The sequence below is a fragment of the Nilaparvata lugens genome, chromosome 12, assembly GCF_014356525.2.
Source record: "Nilaparvata lugens isolate BPH chromosome 12, ASM1435652v1, whole genome shotgun sequence".
Taxonomy (NCBI): domain Eukaryota; kingdom Metazoa; phylum Arthropoda; class Insecta; order Hemiptera; family Delphacidae; genus Nilaparvata; species Nilaparvata lugens.
In genome coordinates, this window is record NC_052515.1 from 11,443,687 (window position 1) to 11,450,901 (window position 7,215).

A 7,215-nucleotide genomic window follows, 5' to 3' on the forward strand; every position below is an offset into this window, starting at 1 on the left:
AATCGGTGTTTCTTTGTAAAAAATATAAATAAAAAAATTAAAAAATAAATAAATTGCGGAAGGTAAGGAATTGTTGGAAATCACACTCAATGTAATTTTAGGTTTAATAATATTAATATTGGTGGGGAGTCCCTGACGGAAGTTCCACCTCGTCTGAATATATCATTTGAGCTGTCAATAGGCCTTACGACTGCCATACTGAAGCCGGGACCGACAGTTTAACATGCCCATCTGATAACACGGGAGTGACCTGTTCAAAAACGTTTTGCTCTGAGTGGGTTCGAACCCGGGATCTCTAGGTTGCTACGCAAGCACTCTATCCACTAGACCACGGATCACTCCATAGGTTTGAGGAATTGATAGATGTTGGGAGACAACGTTCCTTAGGAATCAGTCCACATAAATTGATTGGAAGTTGCCTTGTGAAAATTGAGATTTTGTCACATTTAGATAGTCAGATTAAAAGTGATTGAGAATGCCTGATACTTGATCGTAGAATGAAAATCATCCTTATGTGATCTAGACTATTTCAATCGAAATGTAGTGAAGTTGATTATGAAGTAGTTGAATTCTACCTTATTTGGTCTGAGCTTTTCTTTCAAAAACATGGCAAAATTATAAATAACTATGATTTTAAATTTCTTCTCATGTAGGCTAAAATATTCTCGATAAACGTAGTCGATTCATAGCAATTTATTCTAAAAATTATCAATTTCTATCAATGTAAAGGTTGTAGTTCTATGATTTTAGATATAAATGAGATCAGAGAAAGTCTCAACTTCACAGAATTTGTTGTGTTGATCTTTGTTATAATTACTCAATAAAATTGATCTATACTAAAACTCTATGTCTATTGTATTATTTATTCATAAAATTGTGTACAAATACTTAACATGAGGAAAGGCAAAACAGGCTTATGCCCAAGACTGTCCCATTTTCAATTTATACTACTGTATACTGATGTCCAAATCAAAATGTTGATTATAAACTTTAGTTATAAACTCAAACAATATTATGTCACTCCCACTTCTCAAAATACAATTTACGCTCTTCAATACTTGGACAAACGAGCAAATTTTGAATCAAATAGATACTATTGGAGTCTAAAATAAAAAAATCTAGAACAGTAACGTATTTAAAAAGTCTAAATTTCGAATGAAACTAGAAATGTTTGAGCTAGAATCTTCACACTTTATATAAAACTGAAAATTCGCATTCTCATCATATGATAGTCACGTGACGGCTGATGCGTGCCTGTCACGGAAGTCACGGACAGGTCACGGATCCGTGATCGGCGCAGTGCTAATTGAGGTTGAGACTGAAGACACGCACTGAAATCCGAAGTGATTTATTGATTTAGGCTGGATTTAGTCGATAAACGACCTGAACAGGTGTTGGGAATCGATCACAAATTCTATCACGAGTTCACGTGTGTTATTAGGGTGGAATATTTGTTGAAGATTAACGGAGTTGGAAGGTTCAGATTCTTCACAGAGTAGAGTGTGTTCGAATATTCTTATTTTACTTAAAATTGTGTCTAAATCAAATCATGAACTCTTCATAACCTCTAGACTGTTTATTTTAAATCAAGGTTAAAATCAATTTTGGGCGAGTGCCCCTTGTTTACACCTAGAGTGTATCTATCGTCTATAAATGAATAAATAAATAAATAATGTATGTTACTGAAGTGGAATGTTAGGGTGGCCACTAACCACGGGACAAGTGTGTTGAACATGTGTGTACACATATTTCGTCATGCATTGTTGTGTGATCACACCTGGAGGCTTCAAACAAAATGTTTTGAGGTTTTTGTATCTTCGATTTTCTTTTGTTTATTATTTCCTCCGCTGCTCTATTTGAAGTTAAATTATTTTTGTATCATTATAATTTACTAGCCGTCAGGCTCGCTTCGCTCGCCATATCCGTCTAGCCAGGGGGCTCCGCCCCCTGGACCCCCGACTGGATCGTCCATGAATGAGATCAGCAGGCTCGCGGCATTTTTATCATATGTTAGGACGATCCAGTCGGGGGTCCAGACTAAACGTCTGGCTAAACAGATATGGCGAGCGAAGCGAGCCTGACGGCTAGTTATATAATATTCCCAGGAATAGCTCTGATTTTTCCGCGATAGGAAATCAATTCCCAGGCGGCTAGTTATATAATATTCCCAGGAAATCAATTTTTCCGCGATAAATGCATTTCAATCTTCAACTTGGTGCCAACCTAACAAAGTCAACTCAACTTAATGCCAACCTGACAAAATCATTAATTTAGTTACCAGTTAACAACTGTTTCGAAGAGGTACTCTCTCTAGAGTTCTAGCCTATATTATTAACATATGGTTTGGCCTTTTTTCAATTATAGTTAAGAGAATAAGAAGAATATACATGCTAAAAGACGAACTTTAAACCCTTAAAAACAACCCTTAGAGTTGAAATATTGCCAAAAGATTTCTTAGTGCGCCTCTAAAGGGCCAACTGAAGATACCTACCAAATTTGAACGTTTTTGGTCCGGTAGATTTTTAGTTCTGCGAGTGAGTGAGTCAGTCAGTCAGTCAGTGAGTGAGTGCCATTTCGCTTTTATATAAATAGATAACTCTCTAGTGGTTTATTTGTCTTCAGATACTGGTTTTGGCAAGATATAGAGATATTTATCCATAATAGAACACTGTCATATTGACTGAAAATATCACGGATTCAATCGAAAGTTACAAACATTATTCTACACCTGTTTATTTGTTGCTTATTTCATGTTAGGAGCTGCAGTCAAACATATATGTTTTTTGGTTGAAGCCTCTCACACGTTTTCGACACACGTTTGTCGTTTACTGACACTCTTATACTAGTGATTCAGTAATTATTATCCATTACTGATTCACCCTTATTGCTTTTACTGAATCAGTAATATATTGGAAAATCATCATAATACTGATCCACAGAACTAGCTGGTTCGGAACCTACTTGAAGTTGCAGGTCCACTCAACTTTCATCATCTCCCATGCACAAGCCTAGAGCTGATGTGGACATCACCATCAGCAAAAAAGAATTGATAATAATAATGAAAAATTGCACACATTATCAAGGGTGTATCCAATAAACTGCAACAGCATGGAAATTTTTGTGATCATAATAAGAAGTGTTTATAAATTAATAACCTAGACTATTTTTATCAAAATTAGGGAGAGAAACAGCTTTGGGTTTACAGATGGAAATGATTTAGAAATTGCATCATATTTGCTCATATGCTAATTAATGAATAATTATTATAATTATAACTTTCGTTTAATTGACCGAAGCGAAGCTGAGTTAAATAGCTGAAATAGTTTCGACTCAATCGGCTTTTATCTGCAGTTACAGTGGCAGATATTTCTCGATTTGGATAAAGTTTGGTATAAGGCCGAACCTTAAGCCCCGATATATATATATATATATATATATAATATATATATATATATATATATATATTGATATATTTGAGGTTTATAATTTATCAATTGATTATTTTTATTATTTTTGAAAGAATATAATTATATTTGAGATTTTTGGTCGACAAGCAGCAGCAAGTCGATATCTGAGCTGCATAAAATAAATGCATATGACTAATGATTCTAAAAGCACATGGTAACGTTCCGTGCTAAAAAACTAGTGAGCTAATCTGTGATACTTTCTTTGTTGATGAATAATTTGTTCTTATTTTTTTTACCATTTTCGCTTTTTGCTCTATACATATCTATATTTATTCATTCGTTGATTTTTTTGTGTAATATACTTGTGTTAATTTTATGGTGTATCCTTTATTTGTTTCCCTACTTCCATGCATGACCAATCTCAATTTTATCTATCGAGTTACCAGTATTGAAGTATTAATAAAATTACCATCCGACTTTATTCTTCACCGAATAAGTTGGTTAAGACAGCGATATACAACATTGATGGTCAAATCTTTAGAAATAAAACGTTCCAGAGATTTATATAAATTGTCCAATATCATTAAATACGACCAGAAGAGTCTCAAATTTATAGCTTTAAGTTGTAGCAGCGCAAATTCTCGCATCTATACTTGCGATTTTCTACAAATCAGTCACAGAAATTGTGAACTGCTGGAGCAGCCGACATCAGTAACCGGCAAGAGCAGAGAACTGCGGGAGCTCCTGGGCGAGCCAGTAAGAATTTGGTATAATATATATATTCTAAGAACCACAACAACGGTTATATAATTTTTTACTCATGCTCTATCGACTGCAGCCAAGCAGGGCAACCCGTTATTGAAAGAAATAACGTGACAGTGTAAACGATAGACCTCTTCGTCTATCGAACCACTTATAATTAAGACCTCCGGAGACCAACCTCCATTCAGAATGTTACTTTATCGTATCTAGCGCCGTTATCTTGCAAGATACAGCAATTTTTATTCTTTTCAAAATGAAAGATCATTGAATTTACAATACGATGAGAGTAAATCTTACCCACAATAAGTGAAAAAATTGGCTCTCATTTTCTTAGAATAGAAATTTTGCCGCTCTAATTATGTGCTGTATTGAATGAATGGTATCGATGGAATGATGAAGGAATGCTTTCGTTTAATAATAGGTATTTTTGTGTTTATCCTGTTGATTCTCTCCCAATCATTAATTTGATATTGTGAGAGTGAAAATAAATAAATAAACAAGAGGAAATTAATAAGGGGAGAAGAAGAACCAAAAGAAGTGAACGAGGAGTGAAATAATAAGGAAGAATGAGACTATTGAAAACAAGCGTAATATTGTGAGAATTGTGCTGAAACCAATTGGGAGCACACTGCTTCAGGTGAAGTAGAGGTAGCAATTGTTCTGCTCGTGCAACTGTCGTGTAGTTAGACACTTGTTGCTTTCTACGGACGTCAAAGGAAGCGACCTGCTGCCGCTAAATAGGGAATAATAGCGTCAATTGTCAGCCGCGCATGCGTATTGGACCGGTGTGATGTGCAGACTAGCTACCAGAGAACAATAGAGAAGCCTTTCAGATTCTGTGGACTTTGATTTTTCTGTAGACTGTGGATTCTGTAGAGGTTTCTCGTTTACTAGAGATGGATAAGAAAGGAGGATGAAAGTTTAAGTATAGAAGAATGGATAAGAGAGAAGAAAATGTGGAATTTGCATCCATTCACCTGTTACTTCTCCTCTTTTTACTTCTACTCCTCTATTTATTCACTTTATTCTAGTCAGTGTCAGAAAGGAGAACGGAGGATAAAGTATAGAAGAATGGATAAGAGAGAAGAAAATGTGGAATTTGCATCCATTCACCTGTTACTTCTCCTCTTTTTACTTCTACTCCTCTATTTATTTACTTTATTCCAGTCAGTATCAGAAAGGAGAACGGAGGATAAAGTATAGAAGAATGGATGAGAAGAAGAATGGATGTTAAAAGAGAAGAAAATGTGGAATTTGCATCCATTCACTTGTTACTTCTCCTCTTTTTACTTCTCTATTTATTTATTTTATTCTAGTCAGTGTCAGCTATCAATGGTTAGATTTGGATCAGCTTCTTAGACTCTACTTGGTTGTCATTAGTGACTCCCGATCAGGTAAAACAATGGTGAATGTTCGAACACAGAGTTTGTTACTATTAAATGTTAGAAATTAGTTTTAGTAATTAGTAGCTTCGGATTGAGAATTGATTCATATAATTTCGATCAATCCATCAATCGAATAATCTATTTCACTAACAAACATAATACACAATAACAAAGATAGATGTAAATTAAGTAAAAATTTTCTTTAGATGTGAATGATTCATATCAAACATCGGGGCACCGAGCTTCGCTCGTTATTTATTTATTGACTTTTGATAAACCGAACACAATTCTTTGAAATGATTGGGGAAGTACTAACAGGCACAGCCCAAAACTGTTTCTCTCCCGAATTTTGATTTATACACTATAAATAGTCCAGAAAGTAGGCTATGTTCCATACACTTGAATTCAGGTTCAATTTTCTGTTCAAACATTTGAAAACAAAAAAATTATAATTTAGTGTCACAAAGTGAATTTTTGTGACGGATAGAGAGCCGTCGTCCAGCGTAATTTAGCGAATTTATTTTATTTTAGAATAGGAATAGGATCGACTGCCTGATATATTTTGTTAGATTCGTAGTAGTGTATGCATTATCACCATCGCCGTCAACCCCTTTAAATCATCAGCAGCAGATTCATCTAACCAGATATTTCCAGATCTTGTTTACCACTCGGCTACCGAGTTGAGTCGGTATCGCTCTTCATGAAATTTCTGGAATAGAAATATTGTTACCGGCCTAATCTACTATATGAATCAGCAGTATTGTCATCATTTGCTGCACCCTTAGCATCAGGAGCAGCTGAGTCAAAACCCCGTCACATGACCAGTGGCGTGATCGTCTTTTCAGACTCTCATTGGTCAGGAAGCTTTTTTCCCCCGGCCTCCTAATTTTCAGCGACCCGGTGCAGCTTCAAGAAGACCTGGGAGAAAGCAGTAGTTCGGTGAACGGGTTCGTGTACGGCTGCGTTCCGAGCGGCGCTTCTAATAGTGGTGTAATAGAGGGTTAATATTCTATTCCGTATTTTTGTGAATGGAATATTGTATGTCGAATTGCCGACTGTATTTGAAGATAGAGCTTCCTGGGGGATTTTCTTTCTTGTGGGTTATTTTTCCTAAATTCGTATCACTGGGGGTGAACGAATTATCCTTGGTTTTGAAGCCTGTAAGGGATCTCAAGTTTGTGTTACAAATAGTTGAGTGGGGAATTTAGCTAGGCTCTTAAAGCGGATTATTTTTGAGTGCTTAATTTATAAGTCTCGACTCTGTCGCTTCACGACGTTTTTAATTATAATACGGGAAGTGGGAATCGGTTCGCTATTCTCCGTATCAGTATCCACGTCATTTCAGGTAATTGTATGTCAGGACTGGTAGTCCGTATATTTTTCCTTCTCTGTAATAAGGTGGCCTTTAGTTTAAAGAGTAATTTTTCTCCATTGAGTTTTTATTCTTGTAGGGAAATCCCTGTCCTTTTTAAGAATAGTTTTTCCCAATTAATTTTTATTCTTGTGGGAAAATCCCTGTTCCTTTTGAGAATAGTTTTCTCGATTAATTTTTATCCTTGTAGAGAGATTATTATCATTTATGGTAAATTTTCCTTGCTTAGTTTTCATACTATAGAGTGGCCCTGTATTTTAAATTCGCTTAGCAGTTTCTGACTTGCTGT